The sequence below is a fragment of the Berghia stephanieae genome, chromosome 14, assembly GCF_034508935.2.
Source record: "Berghia stephanieae isolate SIO BIC M18660-M18661 chromosome 14, UCSD_Bste_1.3, whole genome shotgun sequence".
In the NCBI taxonomy this organism is placed as follows: domain Eukaryota; kingdom Metazoa; phylum Mollusca; class Gastropoda; order Nudibranchia; family Aeolidiidae; genus Berghia; species Berghia stephanieae.
In genome coordinates this window covers 10,627,933-10,647,932 of record NC_088373.1, presented here as the reverse complement: position 1 = coordinate 10,647,932, position 20,000 = coordinate 10,627,933, and the positions used below count along the sequence as shown (strand labels likewise).

The 20,000-nt window shown below is 38.5% G+C and overlaps 1 long non-coding RNA gene across 1 annotated transcript in view; it reads right to left on the bottom strand.

The window, feature by feature from the left end:
• Window positions 1-20,000, bottom strand: part of LOC144959691 (uncharacterized) — a 336,578-nt gene that overhangs the window by 140,893 nt on the left and 175,685 nt on the right. The window contains exon 3 of the long non-coding RNA XR_013642650.1: window positions 1,798-3,693. This is a non-coding gene — a long non-coding RNA (uncharacterized LOC144959691). The remainder of the gene's footprint in view (window positions 1-1,797; window positions 3,694-20,000) is intronic.

Sequence of the window (20,000 nt, the reverse complement as noted above, 5' to 3'; positions counted from 1 at the left end):
TACAAGTCGAGATGACGTGACCGCTGGGTCATTGAAATTGGATTCAGTAGTCTGACGTGACGCCGCCCGGCAACGGCGGCCATCTTGGTTCTAAACAAAGAAAATCATTACTTTTTATTCTTCAAGCTGGCTAGAACTTTTCATATGTCTTGTGACCAGAATGTGTAAAAGTCAAAACATGATCAAATTTATGTGTTGTTTTTTTCCTCTGGATACGCTTTTATGCTCGCCGAGAAATATTTCATACGGCGCCCGCCATTGTTCCGATAGTTTAGAGCCAGTGTTACTAAGTTACCATACGTCATTAGGAAGGAAGTGACGTTACGACTATTGAATCCTATTGACGCCTGGGTTATTCCAGTCTTCACTTCGAATAGACCCTAGAGACAAATTTCCCCTATGGGACGAATTTTATTTATTTATTTATTTAAGAGGTTAACAATAACAATAGTCAAGACTTCGGAATTACTCGAGTTATTTTAACAGTCGCCTATGATAGACATTCACTTCGAAATAAATCGAACCCGGGACACAATGGGTTAAAATCAAAAACAGACTTCATAACTGGAGCGATATTCACTAACAGCCGCCTAGAACAACAGTTGCTGTCAGAGAAAACAATTGTCGTCCAATTTTGACTAATGAGAAACAAAAGCTATTCATAAATCAGCCCCCAGGTCGCATTTGGCATGCTTCAGCTGGAATCCAACATTCCTTGTCTATAGATAGAACGCGCTTGGCTAAGAAGCTCACAACGTTGCCATCCGGAAGTATTACAGACCAACACACAAAACTGTATGTAACCTGAATTGTTCATAGTCTGGTTAATACAATTTAGTGAGAATTACTCACAAATGCTTTACAAGGGGCCCCTACCCAACAGCAACGTTTAACATGGAGGACGAGACATGATGCCTGTTAGGCGATATGATACATTTTTCCGACAGAGACAACTGTTAACGACCGGGTACTCATTTTTCACCTGAGTACGCTGAGAGAATGTGAGTAAAGAGACTTTTCCAAGACCTGAACTATGCGCTGATCGGAGCGGGACTCGATCCCAGGACCTATCCGAAGGCGAGTGTCATACCACAAGACACCATCGCCGCACAGGGACAAGACATTAGGATGTAATATATATAGGTAGGTCCATTTAATACCTGAGTAATTATTGTGAGAAAATATTATGAGCAGAGGGAAGAAATTAAGAACACAAGCTCTTTAATTAACGAAAACGAAAATGTCACAATTGTGTTCATTTTAATTTTAAAATCACAATTCGAAAAGAAAAGAGAAAAGAAAAGAAAGAAAAAAGGGGGAAAAACCCACAACAAAAAAAAAAACAAAAAAAAAAAAAACAAAAAAAACAAAAAACAAGAGATACTAGATCACTTACCTTAATCCCCAACCCCCCCCCCCCCCCACAAACACACACACACACACACACAAACACACATCCAAAAAAATAAATAAAAAATAAAAAAATCAAACAAACAAACAAACAAACAAAAAAACCAAAACAAACAAAAACATAAAGAACATATCATAAAATTACTAAAATCAAGAACATGTACCTCAAATTACAACATCGGATAGCATGTGAAACAACAACAACAGGACAAAGATGATATAGGGGAGAAAAGCAATAACAACAAAACACAACAACAACACCAAGATAAAGAAGATGATCTGGGGGAGAAAAACAACAACAACAACAACAACACAAACAACAAGAACACAAACAACAACAACAACAACAACAACAACAACAACAACAACAACAACAACAACCCTTACCTTAATTCATCTTGAGACTCTGCTCTTCAGAAAATCACTCCAGTCCATCCATAAACGGAAATCCCCGAGACGATGCCCTATTTATAGTAGCAGCTGGAGTAATCCATTGTAGTCCAGAGACGATAGACCAATGGCTATAGTAATCCAGTACAATACATAGATTTAACAATATTCCTTGATTCCCAAATCTTAAAGTGGAGGTAGTGAAGTCTCCGTGACGATTTTAACTCGAAGAATCCGAGACATTACAAGATATTCATTGATCTCAATTCCGGCATCTTATGAATAAGTGGAGGTAGTTAAGTCACGTGACGTATCCAGGTCGAATAATCCAATATATTACATGTATAATTATAATAATAATGATGGTAATATACCTTATTCCATAATTCTAAGTGGAGGTAGTTAATTCACATTATGACGTATCCAGTTCGAATAATCCAAAATATTACATGTATACTTATAATAATTATAATGGTAATAATAAGTCTTATTCCATAATTCTAAGTGGAGGTAGGTAAATCACGTGACGAATCCAACTCGAGGAGTCCAATACGTTACATCAATATTTATTATTGTCTCATTCCAAAATTCTGGGGCGGAAGTTGTTAATAAGTCACGTGACGAAATCTGAGGTAGTCCACAAGACAAAATGCCTGATAATATAATAATCAGCTGGTCGTTTAATTTTAGTTTTAAATAGTGGAAAATAAAACCACGGCCCCAATGAGTGTAGCGAGAGTTAGTTAGCTGCTCGGGGAACAGTCCTGTATCCTAGGACGCATCTGATTCTTAAGACTTTGAAGACCATGAACTTATAAGAAGAAGCCTCAAAACAAAACCCAAAATCCAAAATTCCAAAATCCATAGAAGATGCAACGAACACGAAAAATAGCTAAGACTAAGAGTTGTCTCAATCCAGAGGTGAAAATGAAACATACACCAAATGTCACATTAATAAATACGAGAAATCAAAGAACACTAATATGTAATATTCGTCTCTAGATCAAAAGGTGTATCGTATCACATCATATCATATCATATCCTATCCCCAAACCAATTTGTACGTAATAGGTCTATCTTTGTAGGTCTTCTACCAGATTGGGTTATAGTGGTACGTACTATTTAAGTCATGAAGAAAAATATCATTAAAATAACAATGTCTTTTGTATATTGGTTTGAGAGTATAATATTATCTCAGACGTAGCCTCAAACCAAAACTGTTTCAAAACAAAACACTAAGCAAAATGGATTCAAGTTCCAATGATGTTTGTGATGATAATAATAATGGGGACTATAGATAGTATGCGCTTGGCTAAGAAGCTCACAACATTGAATCCGGAAGTATAACTGACCAAACACACAAAACTACTATGTGTAACCTTAAACGTTTATAGTCTGGCTAATACAGTTTAGTGCGGATGGCAAAAAACCATATCAAAGATCCGAGTGACGTCAACTAAATTCTATCTATAATACCACATGATGTAATAATGATATTAACATAATGAAAATACTCTAAAACACAACATTCGTGTCATTATATTATTACTTAGTAAGTGTGTATGAATATTAATAGTATTATTATTATGAGTTGCTAGAATCAAAAACAGGGCCACGAGTTTTTGAAGAAGTCTGAGATTGATGTTGCTGCCTCCAAGACATAGAGATTCTACTACAAAAAACAACATTATGTAAGATTTGAACTCTTACGAATGACATTTCAGCTCTCCTCTGTGCCATTTATTGGTTGTGGAAGTTAAGTGAAATGGAAACCGAGGCAATGGGGTAAGATTACCAGTGAAGTGGAGTGGGGTGGAGTGGAGTGGAGATGACGATGAAGAAGGGACGTCGAATGTTTTGGTGTAACTGGAGATGTCTGCTAATGCTGCTGTTCTGGATGGGAAGAAGGAATAGAAAGAAATATATTGGAAGAATGTTATGATGTAATGGGATGTAATAAATGATGATGATGATGATGATGATGATGATGATGAAAATAAATAAACAAATAAATAAATAAATAAATAAATAAATAAATAATAATAATAATAATAATAATAATAATAATAATAATAATAATAATAATAATAATAATAATAATAATAATAATAATAATAATAATAATAATTTGGTTCACATAATTTACTCTTGTTCTTTTGTATCCTCTCCATAATACAACTCTAACCCGTGACATTTCGACCCACGGGGTCGGTCTGTCTGTGACGTCACGACATGACTGCTCTCTCTCTCTCTCTTTCTCTTTTTCTCTCTCTCTCCCCCCCCCCCTTCCTCTCTCTCTTTCTCTCTCCCTTTCTTTCTCTCTTTCTCTCCCTCTCCCCTCCTCTCTCTCTCCCTCTCTTTCTCTCTTTCCCCCTCTCTCCCACCTCTCTCTCTCTCTCTCTCTCTCTCTCTCTCTCTCCCTCCTACACCCCAAAGGGCTCACGTACGACTTGTACAAGAGGTTACTTAATATGAGAATGACAAGTAGATACAAAAGAAACGAAATGTCGAAGTCTGCCTCGGGCAGAAACTACAATAAACTACAATAAATATCGTAACCCTTTCACAGCCAGACTTAATCTCTTTCAAAACATAAAAAAAATCATAATCTCAAATAAGTGTGACCCTTCGCCTCAAAACGGTATTAAGTCGGGATGGTTAAGATGTTGAAAATTGAATTTATAGCCAGAAATATCAGACTTGTGTTGAGTTTGTATGTTTTATTGAGAAGAACGGATACCATATTGTAGGGTGCTAATGCCAACAATTTATATTTTATACCAGTTTCACATTTAATTCGGATTTTAAACATATGATTCGTTCCGACATAAAACCGTTTTGAGACGATGGGTCACAATTTATCTGCCTGTAGCGAGTCAAATAGCATATTGAGCCGCAAGAGGTTGCGTACTGTAAAGAAAGAAATTAAATAGTATTCAAGAAAAATAAGAACGACGCTAGAAAGCGCCCCTAATGGAACGCTGCCTTGTCCTTGTGGGTAGTGCTTGAAGTACATAGCACAGGGGCAAAGGTCCGCCGGTGTAGCACGCTAGAATGACTCTATCCCCAAAAAGAGTTAAATTGGCGTACGCGGGACAGACTCTAGAGTTAGCATCGCGGCCGCGAGACTGACTGACTCAAGAGTGTGCCTCGCGTACGCCAATTTAACTCTAGAGTCTTTTTTTTGGTAGAGTCATTCTCGCGTGGTACACCGGCGCCTCCTCGTTGGGCCCTCCCGGATGTGCATGGACTGAATAGTGATCCACACTGGTGTTCGAATGGCTTTGGAGATCCACGGACCACACTACAATAATATTACCAAGACAGCAGCAACAGCGAAGCGACTCGGAATTCAATGAAACCCGAGTCGCATCGGTGGTGTGGTTCTCTTAGTGAAAATGGCAAGGTTTCGTGTCAAGTTAGAATACAATCAAACATCGCCGGGAAATGGTTAAAATCATGAGAGAAGTCAATTAATTGTTATTTAATGTCATTATCGTCACAAGGGTGTTTTTTAAACTCATGATTGAAGATCAAACAGTAGTAATTATTAATCCCAGCCTCGTGCATAAAGGGTTAAAAGAATGATACAAGTTAGAATACCATCGAACATCGCCGGGAAATGGTTAAAAGTCATGAAAGAAGTCAATTGTTTTTTGTTTTTTTTTTAATGTTATTATCGTAACAAAAGTGTTTTTTTAACTCATGATTGAAGATCAAACAGTAGTAATTAGTAATCCCAACCTCGTGCATAAAGGGTTAAAAGAATGATTCAAATCAACCATTTTAATAACGACATTGAGTTATAACTAGATAAGCATCACTGTATATAATAATCGCTAAGCTGATTTAGTGTTATTTTCAGATCACAAGTGTTTCGATGAAAGTATTGAAGATCAAAGACATGCACTAACTAATCCGAATCTCGCGTATATAGGGTTAAAATAACGATACAAATCTATTTTACGTATAATCGCTAAACTAATTTTGTGTTATTTTATCACAAGTAATTCTATGTTAGTATTGATGATAAAACACTGGAACTAATTAATCCTAACCTCGCGTATACAGGGTTAAAATACTGATAGTAATCAATATTACCTACAATCACAGCACAATTTGTGTGTTATTTTATCACAATTGTTTTAAAGTCAGTATTGAAGATCTAACACTGGTGACTAACTAATCCTAATCTCGCGTGTACAGGGTTAAAATATTGATAGAAATCAATAATATTACGTATAATCGTTGCACACAAATTCTGTGTTATTTTATCACAAGTGTTTCTAAGTCTGTATTGAAGATCAAAGAGTGGTAATTGATCACTTCAATCGCTTCAGGGGGGGGGGTAACTATGGGTGGGCTGAGATCGTAATGATGGTAAATGGTACAAAAAACATATACAGGCTGTTTCCATAAAAATGGCAACACTTTATGGAACTAGTAGTTATCTGAAATAATAATAAAAAAAAAAAAAAAAAAAAAAAAAAAAAAAAAAAAAAAAAAAAAAAAAAAACAAACAAAAAAAAAAACATCATAAAACAAACCAACCAACAACGTATTTTAAAAAAAATTGAACAGAAAACTCGTCCTTCAAATATAGATCGATTGAAATGAGCCTCATCTTGTCAAATTCTCTCAAACCTGGGACGTCCTTAACGTCTTCCTTGAAATCCCAGGTTTGAGAGTTTTTGACAATGTCAAGGTCATTTCAATCGATGGATATTTGAAGGGCGAGTTTTCTGGTCAAAACTTTTAAAACGGTATTGCTGGTTTGTTTGTTTGTTTGTTGTCATATATATATATATATATATATATATATATATATATATATATATATATATATATATATATATACTAGCGTCCTATCCAAAGGGTAGCAAGCAATTTGCTTTTGTTCGTTTCAGGATAAACTCCGGCTTCGTGGGGCGCCTAATCTTAATTTTGGGCTCCACTTGAAATAATACTGTTTGGTCACGACTGGTCACAATGCAAAATAAAAATAAAAATAAAAATGAGGGGAGAAAGACTCTATCGATGGACAGTTTAATTTAACAATCCCCCCTCCTCCCCCTCCCCTCTCTCTCTCCCCCCCCCCCCTCCCCCAACCGATCTGTTTTCACCTTGTCTTTAAATATCGCATAAAAGGCTGGACGTGAGGTTCGTGACGTTCCGCTGTCCGAAAGGTTTGGAGAAACTGAAAGGGGTGGACGATATGCTGGACGGGTGGACAATGGATGGGGTGACTGGACAGGGCAACATGATCTGGGCGTGGTGTGGTGAGGGCCTCGCTGCTGCTGCTGCCTCTGATGATGATGATGATGTTGATGTTGATGATGGTGATGATGATGATGATGATGATGATGGTGATGATGATGATGATGATGATGATGATGATGATGATGATGATGATGATGATGATGATGATGATGATGATGATGATGGTGATGATGATGATGATGATGGTGACGGTGGTGGCGGTGGTCATTTGATAATTGAAGGACGAACGAGCTGATAAAGCACATTATATAATTTGTTTCTTTCAGAATGTCCAGAAACTGGTATTTTTTTTTTTCAATTGAGCTTTTATATCGCGCAATATCCACTAAATGTGCTCAAAGCACTTTATAAGGGGTCCCTGGCCCAACAGCAACATTTAACATGAAGGTCGGGTTTACTTCAATAAATACAGATATAAAAAAGTGGGGTAGACCTGATTGTTCAGTTGGTAGAGCATCGCGTCACAAGTCAAGGGACCAAGATCAAGCTTGGGTGACGTCAAGTTTTTTGGAGTTTTTTTTCTGATCCCCATGTCCACCCAGCAGCGATTGGATAGCTCTGTGTGTTAGATCTGGTTGAAAGTCTTTTGCAACAAACTAACGTCCAATTCAAAGGGTAGCAGGCAATCAGCCCCGCCTTATGGCTCTGACAGACTACTACAAACAGATATAATAAAAACAACTCAACTATCAAAAGTTTAAAATCTGACAATTCTTCGATATTTTCAAATACTTCTTTATATTTGTCTCTTCCTACAATTTAAGTGTTACTGTTGGCTTGTGAGGGTGTAAAGCGCTTTAAGCACGTTTAGTTTATACTATTGCTCTATATAACAGCTAATGTTCTGTTGTTTGTTGTTGTTTTGTTTTTTTCTTGTCAGAAACAGGTTTGCGGTTTCTTTACAAATTGGCGGCCATTTTTAATCAATCCATTTAACCCTCTCCTCACCAACCTTGCGAAGTGACAGAGTGGTTACGGCATTGCACTGTGATCCGGATGACCCTGGTTCGAGCCCCGCTTTAGGCACTTTCGTTTTTTTCATTGAGCAAGATTATTAACCCCCAATTTGCTCACTTGGACAACATGGGTGATTCCTGTTGACATCAGACATCTTGTTTGATGAGTTATCTATATTTCTTCGTGGAATGCCTAAGAGACGATATCTTATGATGTCGTGGCGCAAAGGGCATAATTTTTAAAAAATTTTTTTTACCAACCATAGGAAAATCGTCATATTCGTTTCGATGCAGCCGCATTCGGATGTCTCTTGTACATCACAAAATGTAAAGAAATGCTTTGATGACAGTTATAAATACTAAACACAGTGTTGTAGAGCTCATTTTCATGAACAACAATCTGGAAAGAATGCACTTGTTACTTTTTGGTTTGAGTAAGAATAGTCTAATTTTGTGTTGGGTAGGTGTGAATTTTCGGGGGGGGGGGATTCTAAAAATGGCTTGTAAAGAGAGAGAGAGAGAGAGAGAGAGAGAGAGAGAGAGAGAGAGAGAGAGAGAGAGAGAGAGAGAGAGAGAGAGAAAGAGTCATACAGTAAATATAATTTGGGTTTCACCCTCTCCTTACCAACTACAGCAAAATCGTCACATTTGGTACCACGCAATAATATATATTTTTTCTTATTCAAATTTATTTCGTACACCACAATGGTCTTTGTTTAACAAAATAAGAACATAAAATGGTTTTGTAGAGAGATGCCTGCCAATGTTTGGGAAATACTGAAAATGATTGGTAAGGAGAAAGATAAGGGAGAAAAAAAAAAGCTTTATGTCAGGGTACGACAGAGCGAGCAACAATCTATGGCGACGAACATTGAAGTGGACGGCACAGTTTAATTCAATAGAAAAAAAAGTGGCCGCTTGTCGAGGAAATTGATCTTGCAAAATGGGTGAGTGGAATGTATTGTTTTTGGTCATGTATGGTGGTATCATGTTCCAGCATCTCTCTCTCTCTCTCTCTCTCTTCTTTCTATCTTTCTTTCTCTCTCTTTCTCTCTATCTATCTGTCTATCTATCGATCTCTCTCTTCTTTCTATCTTTCTTTCTCTCTCTTTCTCTCTATCTATCTGTTTATCTATCGATCTCTCTCTTCTTTCTATCTTTCTTTCTCTCTCTTTCTCTCTATCTATCTGTCTATCTATCGATCTCTCTCTCTCTCTCTTCTTTCTATCTTTCATTCTCTCTCTTTCTCTCTATCTGTCTATCCATCGATCTCTCTCTCTCTCTCACTCTCTCTCTTCTTTCTATATTTCTTTCTCTCTCTTTCTCTCTATATATCTGTCTATCTATCGATCTCTCTCTCTCTGTGTCTCTTTCTCTCCCCCTTTCTTTCTTTCTTTATCTATCTATCTATCTATCTATCTATCTATCTATCTATCTATCTATCTATCTATCTATCTATCTATCTATCTATCTATCTATCTATCTTTCTTCTCTCTCTCTCTCTCTCTCTCTCTCTCGTTCTATCTCTATCTATCTTTCCATTAAAAAAAAACACAAAAAAACTTGAGCTTTTAAAAAGAGCCATATCCACTAAACGTGTTCAAAGCTCTTTACAATCTCTCTCTCTCTCTCTCTCTCTCTCTCTCTCTCTCTCTCTCTCTCCTTCCACCCCCTCCCCTCCCCACCGTCTTATTCTCTCCTTCTCGTACTATAATATCCCTTCATCCCGACATACATGTACACTACCCCATCGCTCAGACACTCTGGAAAGACGTCTTCCATTGTCTTCAGTCATGTACAAACCATCTGCTGGGTATTCCATGGAAAGCCCATATATTGTCAAAGGTGATAGATGCGGCGGCATTGTGGTCTATCTATCTATCTATCTATCTATCTAATTTATCTATCTATATATCTATCAATCTATCTTTCTATATTTATATTAAAAAATCAAAACTGGAGCTTTTAAATAGAGCAATATCCACTAAACGTGTTCAAAGCTCTTTCGCTCTCTTTCTCTCTCTCTCTCTCTCTCTCCCTCTCTTTCTCTCTCTCTCTCTCTCTCTCTCTCTCTCTCTCCTCTCATTCTCTCCTTCTCGTACTATCTCCCTTCAACCCGACATACATATACACTATACGATCGTTCAGACAGTTTGGAAAGACGTCTTCCATTGTCTTCAGTCATGTACAAACCATCTGCTGGGTATTCCATGAAAAGCCCATATTTTGTCAAAGGTGAAAAGAGCTGGTACTGACTAGCTACTGACTGTATTACTTGTGGTCGTGATCATCATGGCCTCACATACCGAGAAATGGCTATGCCCACTAAAATTCAAATAGTACTGCATTGTCAATTTTATTATAATATGGGTGTGAAATATGGACCATCAACACAGCACTGCAAAGTAAAATAGAAGCGGCGGAAATGTGGGTATTGAGACGTATGCTGATAACATTCTGATCAGAAAGAGAATCAGGCGAAAAGGTACTCGAGGAGGTAGGATACAAAAGGCTATATGTTCTTGTGGTATGACACTCGCTTTCGGATCGGAAGGTCCTGGGTTCGAGGCACGCCTCGCTCGGCGTATAGTTGAGTCCTTGGAAAAGGCTCTTTATTCACATTCTCTCACCGAACTCAGGTGTAAAATTAGTACCTGGCCGTAAACAGTGTTGTCTTTATCCGAAAAATTGTAATATCGCCTAACAGGCGTCATGTCCCGTCCTAAATGTTAAATGTTGCTGTTGACCAGGGACCCCTTGTAAAGCGCTTTGAGCACGCTCACAGAATTTCGCCAGCCAGAAATAAAGTACCAACTCACAAAACTGTGTGTAATCTTAAACGTTCGCGACGTCCCAGGTTTGAGAGGGTTTTTTTTCCAAGATGGGGGTCATTTAAATCGATCGAAATTTGAAGGATGAGTTTTAAGGCCACATTTTTTAATATGGGTTTTTCCAGAGTAAGGTAGTATGAAGTCATGGCTATCGGCAACGGTCTCATCAAATGTACAGCTGACTACGGAATGGATTCCATTACTTGTTTTTGTTTGTTTTTAAGGGTTTTACGGCGCTTGCAACACATCAAGGTCATATCAGCGCCAGTAAAAAGGAAGAAAATGGGATAGTTAAAAGTTCTAGAATTACAATTAAAGCACAAAAGAAAAGGTGAGACAAAGGGGAATTGGTTCAAATAGGGAACAGGTGTAGATTCCAAGAGCACACCGTCAAAGTACTCAGTTTGAGATCACCTAAAAGTCTCATCCAGACACAAGCACAGGTCCCAACTAAGAGGAACACACTCAAATGTTTACAAATCATATAATACAATATGTAAACTAAACATAATACAATGCATAACAGAGAGATGATTTACAAGGAAAAAAATATCATCTCCCAAAATTATAACTATACATTCGACTGTTTCCCTCCCAGCCAAGGAACTCCGGCCAGGGTCAGGACAAAACTAAGTAATCTCATTCCAAGACAACGACAGGAAACAATTGGAAAAAGGGTATGGGGGGATAGAAGACACAGCATGTACCTCCCTGCCCACTATGGGAGGTCAGGATCCCCACCCAGGATTCCATTACTTGATGTATTGCAAACTTTAGGAGGCAGATGACGACAATTTTCTTACGGGTGAAAAAACAGGTAAAATTTTTTAAATGCGAATAAAAGAAAAAAAAAGAATTAAAATCATACTTAACGGTATTTCATGCAATTTTTGTATGTTCCATTGACAGAGAGAAAAAAAAAGAGAGAAAGAAACACCCACCACCACCACCACCACCACCAACATAACCACAACCAACACCGAAAACACCACCATCACCACCACCACTAACACCAAAAACTACCACTATCACAACCAACATCATTAACACCACCACCACCAATACGGCCCTCACCACAGCCACCACCATTACTAAATGAAGCACCATAACCACCATCACCACCACTACCAACACTAACACTACCACCAATACCATCCTCACCACAGCCACCACCACCACCACTACCGACAACACCATTAACAGCACCACCACCATCACCACCACCACCACTCCCAACATCACAACAACCATGACTACAAAAAAAAAAAAAAACCACTACCACCGATATCATCAACACCACCACCGCCATCACCACCACCACCGACATCATCATCAACTGCACCACCGCCATCACCACCACCATTAAATACAACAAACATGGTCGCCGCATGTTTCAAATATTCTCCCAAATCCATTTTACCATATTCGTCCTCCCAATAAAAATCCCATAATTCCAACGTATTCAATTAAGATCCGATGACGTCATCAATTCATGCTGATCAGAATACACATCACGACCGTGTTTCAATTATCCGTAGGATTCTACAAGATGAAAATCTGTTGCTGCAATTGACACAGGGGGAATCGTAAAGAAGGATGCCATTTTGAAAAAGGGGTGGCTTCTGTTGGAGTGAGGGTGTGTGTGTGTGTGGGGGCGGGGGGGGGGGGGGAGTAAACAAACAGACAACAACAAAAAAAGAAGAAAATAAATCAAAACCCTCTAAAAACGCGTGCATACACAAACACCCCCCCCCCTCCTCACACACACACACACACACACACACACACACACCAAAGCAAAAAAACAAGGAAGTTTGAGAGACTAAAAGAGACATCGAGAGTTGACCCCCCCCCCCCCCTTATCCCCGCCCCATCCCCAATCAGCAGAGACTTGTAGCGCCATATCCAGAAAAATAAAGTATATTTAAGGATGACAAAAAGATCTTGCAAAACCTACATACAGTCTCTTGCAGAAGATCGAGACCAATGGAAGGAATTCGACAACAGAATTAGAGAAGCTGCCGAGGCGTCCCAGTCGGTTGATTTGGAGCCGGAGGCGGCAATACGTCAGCAGTAAGTACGCCAAGTACGTCAAAACTCTAAATGTTATATAGCGCAATATTCACTAAAGGTGCTCATCATGGATTACTATTACAGACTTCTTCAACAAGTAATGTTCTTCCATTGCATCTATCTTTCTCTTTTATTTCTTTATGTTTTATTCATCAACACCATCATCATCATTATCATCACCATCATCATCATTCATTACCACCGCAACCACTACCCCCATCATTATCATCATCATCATCATCACCACCACCATCATCAGCATCATCATCACCACCACCACCACCACATCATCATCACCACCACCACCACCACCACCACCACCACCACCACCATCATCATCACCACTACCACCACCATCATCATCATCATCACCACCACCACCACCACATCATCATCACCACCACCACCACCACATCATCATCATCACCACCACCACCACCACATCATCATCACCACCACCACCACCACCATCACCACCACCACCACCACCACCACCATCATCACCAACATCACCACCACCACCACCACCATCACCACCACCACCACCACCACCACCACCACCACCACCATCATCACCAACATCACCACCACCACCACCACCACCACCATCACCACCACCACCACCACCACCACCACCACCACCATCATCATCATCATCATCATCATCATCATTATCACCATCATCCCCATGTCGTCTCCTGTTACAACTCCTCCCACTTGAAGGAGTCCAGAAAGACTCGGGGTGAACATCCCTTGGAGTTCAGGACACGCCCACGAAGGACATCCTCGGGGCATCTTTCAAGGCCGTTTAAGAAATTAATAAAGTCATCATCATTATAATCACCGTCTTCAATGCGTTTCAAACACTCAGCTCAAGGAGTTTGAAATTCTATTGGGACACTAGGAAAAACAACCTTCCTGAAATCTGAATTCTTTCAAAGAAGTATCTTTTCACTTTCGTATCCAGTCCACCATAATCACCATCGCCACCACCACTGTCTTCCCTTCTCTTCTTCCTACTTTTCCTCCTTCTTCTCCTCTCTCTCCTAATTATACTCCTCCTCCTCCTCATACTCATCCTCTTCTTCTTCTTCTTCTTCTTCTTCTTCTTCTTCTTCTTCTTATAACACCATCATCTCATCATCCACTAAACAAAGTGTAATATGGAAAGCCTAGCAGGTGTCGAATAAATGAAACAGTTCAATCTTTAATTCAATCACAATGATATTCACGGAAACGCCAAGCTCGGATTATACATGATATTCTCATATAATTAAACCATCCCATAAAGATGACACACACACACTCTCTCTCTCTCTCTCTCTCTCTCTCTCTCATCTATCTATCCATCCATCTATCCATGCATCCATCCATCATCAATCTATTCATCGATCAATCCATCAATTAATCCATCAATGATTAACCAACTTATCAATCCGTCTGTTTATTCTCCCATTCTCACCCCCCTCCCTCCAACTCTCTCTCTCTCTATCTCTCTCTCTCTCTCTCTATCCCCTCTATCTCAATCCCTTTCCCCCTCTCCTCCCTCCCACCCTCACTCCTCCTACTCCTACTCCTTCTACACCTGCTGGCAGGCAAGTCAAGACATGACAAAGACACGTTAACGAAGGAGCATTCCATCCATCTCATCTCATCATTTAGAACACGTCTTTTTTTTCTCTCCAAGCAGATTGATTGATTGATGAAAAACATACAGAAATTAAAAAAAAAAACTAAACAAACAAAACAAACATTAAAAAAAAATCAACATTCATTTCAAATGTCGATTTTTACCGAGTGAATGAATCTTTATGAATCTATGAATCATTTTAGAGAGAGAGAGAGAGAGAGAGAGAGAGAGAGAGAGAGAGAGAGAAAGAGAGAGAGAGAGAGGGGGGGGGGTAGCGATTGAGAGAGGAGAAAAGCTGGGCTATGATGATGAATCAACGTATTAAGAAATTATAAGTGGTTGAATGCATAAAGCCTTTAAATTATAGGAAACGAGCTTGCTTGCGATGCGAAGAAGAATAAAAGAGGGAAAGAAAAGAAAATATGAAAAGGAGAAAATATGGAAAGAAAATAAAAGAAAGGAAAGAAAAAGAAATACGATCGAGGGAATTTTTCACGTACAACAACAGTCAAAGTAGAATCAGAACTCCCTCCCATTGGTGAAGAGTTTGTTAAGGGGAGATAAATGGTCCTGAAATATGTATTATCGCGAATTTAAAGCCCGTTGTTTTTGGTTGGGTGAATCTGTAAGGCGAAATTACAGTGGGACGACAATGCGACAAACAAACTGATGGTCTCTCTTCGCTCTCTCTGCCCCCCCCCCCCTACCCCTCTTTTGCATTGAGACGCAGGGGAGGCAAGGGGGAGCAGTCAGAGCTCTAGGGGGGCTCGAGAGGGGGTGGGCGCCCCCTCACCTCAAAAGGGGGCGTATATATGGCATGAGAGTTTAATAGTTGAGAGGGGCGAGTTCTTTGAGAAGTAAAATGGAGACGAATTATAAGAATGGTTGAAGGAGGTGGTGATTTTGTTTTTCTTTCTTATTTTATAATTATTATTATTTTTTTTTTGGAGCTAAGATTCTGTGGGGGTTTCCTGTTTCAGGAGTTGGTCTGTATTGAAAAGAAAAGAAAAGAAAAGAAGAAGAAGAAGAAAAGATTTCTCTTTCTGTCGTTTTTTCCCACTGATCTTTTTGACTTCAGATATAGAAAATCGCCAAGATGACCCCCCAAGATCTCGATCCTAAGACTTCCAAGAACTTAGATAACTCTCTCCATACCAGCCATTTTCAGGATTTTCCCCAAAACTTCACACCCAACTAAACCAAAAATAGATTTTTTTAAATCACTCAAACACAATAGCAGTAAAGTTCTTCCGATAAATAATTTCTTTAGCAAAACATGCTCTACAACACATTGTTCATTTTCTTTAAATTTTATGATGTGCAAAAGAAATTTGAATAAGAAAAAGGTTGGTTGTATCGTAACGAAAGTAACGATTTTCCTATAGTTGGTACGGAGAGGGTTAAACAATTTATATGTTTTTTCTATGGAAGATTTAAATTTAAGACTTTAAAATTTTGGAGGGTAGGGCGGAAGGGGGGGGGGGGAACTGAGGTTTCTTTGATCCATCGACAGAAAACAATAAAATTCTGACTATTTGTCAGGGGCGTGGCTATATTGGTTGATTTGGTGCCTGGCACCGCATCCATCTTTTAAAGAAATAATTAATAATTGAGCTTTATATGGCGCAATATCCACTAAATGTGCTCAAAGCGCTTTACAAGGGGTCCCTGGTCAACAGCAACATTTAACATGTAGGACGGGACATGACGCCTGTTAGGCGATATTACAATTTTTCGGACAAAGACAACGCTGTTAACGGCCAGGTACTCATTTTACACCTGAGTACGGTGAGAGAATGTGAGTAAAGAGCCTTTTCCAAGGACTAAACTATGCGCCGAGCGCGAGGCTCGAACCCAGGACCTTCCGATCCGAAAGCGAGTGTCATACCACTAGGCCACATAGCCGCACATTTTAAAAATGGATTACTGGATTACAGTAATAAAAAATAATAAAACTGAGAAATGGTAAATAACGCCTCTAACTTATTTGAGCAAGTCTTTTCTTTTATTTCATTTTCTTTCTTTTGTGTTTACATATATAGGGAATGAGATTAGCGGAAGAGTAGCGTCCCTTGATTGGACGTCACCTTACAGAGAGAACGTCAATTTGGTTTTGAAGTGTCTCAAGCCGCTTTCACCGGAAGCGAGGACAAGAGACGCATGCGCACAACCAACATGACGTTCTCTCTCTAATAACTTTTCCGCCGGTGACGTCACAGACTATGGGTGACGTCCAATCAAGGGACGCTACTCTTCCGCTAATCTCATTCCCTATAGCATGTTTTAAGTAATTTTCTACTAATTCTGGCACCACCTTATAACGTAAGCATGCCACGCGACTGCATTTGTTGTTCTATTTTAAAGGCGTTTTGTAAGGGTCGGGTAGAGTAGTATAGATAGTTCGAAGATGACGTCACACAGGTCTTTGTTATTGTTTTTTTTTGCCATCCGCGTTTATGAGTAATGCTCACTGAACTGTATTAACCCGACTATAAACGTTCATGGATACACACAGTTTTGTGTGTTGGTCCGTTATACTTCCGGATGGCAATGTTATGAGCTTCTTAGCCAAGCGCATACCATCTATAGGGTAGGTGAAAGGGATTAGAATTTTTGTATGGTATATGGTAAGGTTTGTATGTTAGGTGTTGTAGGTTTTTGTATGGTAAGGATATAGAAGGGTAGTTGAACTCTAGGGGCTGGGGTTTAGATCTCAATAAGAGTGACAATTTAGTTGGTATGATGGGGTTGACTATGACTTTACTGTTGTTGTGTTGTTGTTGTTGTAAGTAGTTTGGGGTTATTGTATAGATGGGTTTGTGTGTGTGTGTGTGTGTGTGTGTGTTAGTGTAGTGTGTGAATGTGTGTGTATGTGCGTGTAGTGTATGTGTATGTGTGTGTATGTGTGGGATGTGTGTATATGTGTGTGTAAGTGTGTGTATGTGTGTTATTTTTGAATTTCAAAGTATTGTGATAGAGATACACACAGACTACAATGTTCTTAATTGGATGAGATGGAATAGCAGCAGACACTGATATAGGATCGACTCAATGCTAATTCTGTATTAGTTTGATAAAAAAATTTGAAATAAACATTAAATAATAATAACGATGATGATGATGATGATGATGATGATGATGATAATAATAATAATAATAATTATAATAATAGTAATAATAATAATAATAATAATAATAATAATAATAATAATAATAATAATAATAATAATAATAATAGTAATAATAATAATAATAATAATAATAATAATAATAATAATAATAATAATAATAATAATAATAATAATAATTATAATAATATAGTAATAATAATAATAATAATAATAATAATAATAATAATAATAATAATAATAATAATAATAATAATAATAATAATAATAATAATAATAATAATAATATATGGTTCTTATATAGTGCCCTACCCTGTATCTCAACAAGCTGAAAACGCTTAAACAGCTTAAGCGCTTAATTTTGGACAGAAAACTCGTCCTCCAAGTTGCATTGATCGATTAAAATGACCCTCATCTTGTTTTAAAAAAACCCTCTCAAACCTGGGACTTTCGCAACTTCATGGATGGACATAAGTATATTGGGTCACTCAAAGGCGACTATTCCTGGACAACCATTATATGGTGGCTAGAAATATGTTTGGGTCACTCAAAGGCGACTATTACTGGACAACCATTATATGATGGCCACAATTATGTTTGGGTCACTCAAAGGCGACTATTCCTGGACTACCATTATATGGTGGCCACAATTATTTTTGGGTCACTCAAAGGCGACTATTCCTGGACTACCATTATATGATGGCCACAATTATTTTTGGGTCACTCAAAGGCGACTATTCCTGGACTACCATTATATGATGGCCATAATTATGTTTGGGTCACTCAAAGGCGACTATTCCTGGACTATCATTCTATGATGGCCACAATTATTTTTGGGTCACTCAAAGGCGACTATTCCTGGACTACCATTATATGATGGCCATAATTATGTTTGGGTCACTCAAAGGCGACCATTCCTGGACTACCATTATATGGTGGCCACAATTATGTTTGGGTCACTCAAAGGCGACTATTCCTGGACTACCATTATATGGTGGCCACAATTATGTTTGGGTCACTCAAAGGCGACTATTCCTGGACTATCATTCTATGATGGCCACAATTATTTTTGGGTCACTCAAAGGCGACTATTCCTGGACTATCATTCTATGATGGCCACAATTATGTTTGGGTCACTCAAAGGCGACTATTCCTGGACTATCATTCTATGATGGCCACAATTATGTTTGGGTCACTCAAAGGCGACTATTCCTGGACTATCATTCTATGATGGCCACAATTATGTTTGGGTCACTCAAAGGCGACTATTCCTGGACTATCATTCTATGATGGCCACAATTATTTTTGGGTCACTCAAAGGCGACTATTCCTGGACAACCATTATATGATGACCATAATTATGTTTGGGTCACTCAAAGGCGACTATTCCTGGACTACCATTATATGGTGGCCACAATTATGTTTGGGTCACTCAAAGGCGACTATTCCTGGACTACCATTATATGGTGGCCACAATTATGTTTGGGTCACTCAAAGGCGACTATTCCTGGACTACCATTATATGGTGGCCACAATTATGTTTGGGTCACTCAAAGGCGACTATTCCAGGACTACCATTATATGATGGCCACAATTATTTTTGGGTCACTCAAAGGCGACTATTCCTGGACTATGGCCACAATTATTTTTGGGTCACTCAAAGGCGACTATTCCTGGTCTGTCAATATACTGTGTCCGTGGAAGCAGGTCTGAAGAGTCCAATTAAGAAATGATGGAGAAATGATGTCATCGGTGTAAGACCATGAACTGAACATGTGTGTATGAAAGGTACCATACAAAGGAAGAAAGAAAAATACAATAAAAAAACCCCAAAATTCTAATATATTACCTTCATCTCTCTGTTATGTATTATTATATCTGTTACTTTGAATTTATAATGTAAGCATTTGAGTGTATTCCTCTTAGTGGGGACCTGTGTTCGTATCTGGATGAGACTTTTAGGTGATCTCAAACTAAGTACATTGATGGTGTGCTCTTGGAATCTACACCAATTCCTTATTTGTACAATTCCCCTTCGTCTTACCCTTTCTTGTGTGCTTAAATTATAATTCTAGAATTTTTTACTATCCCATTTTCTTCCTTTTTACTGGCGCTGATATGACCTAAAAGTGTTGAAAGCGCCATAAAACCCTTAAAAACATTTTTAAAAAACATAACATATTACCTAAACATTGTTAGATGTACAAAGATGACAGGAGGAATTTAAAAAACAACAACTTAACCTGGATTAATCTCTAAAGATTGTGAATTACTCGCACCTGAGCGAAGCTCTATAACAAGA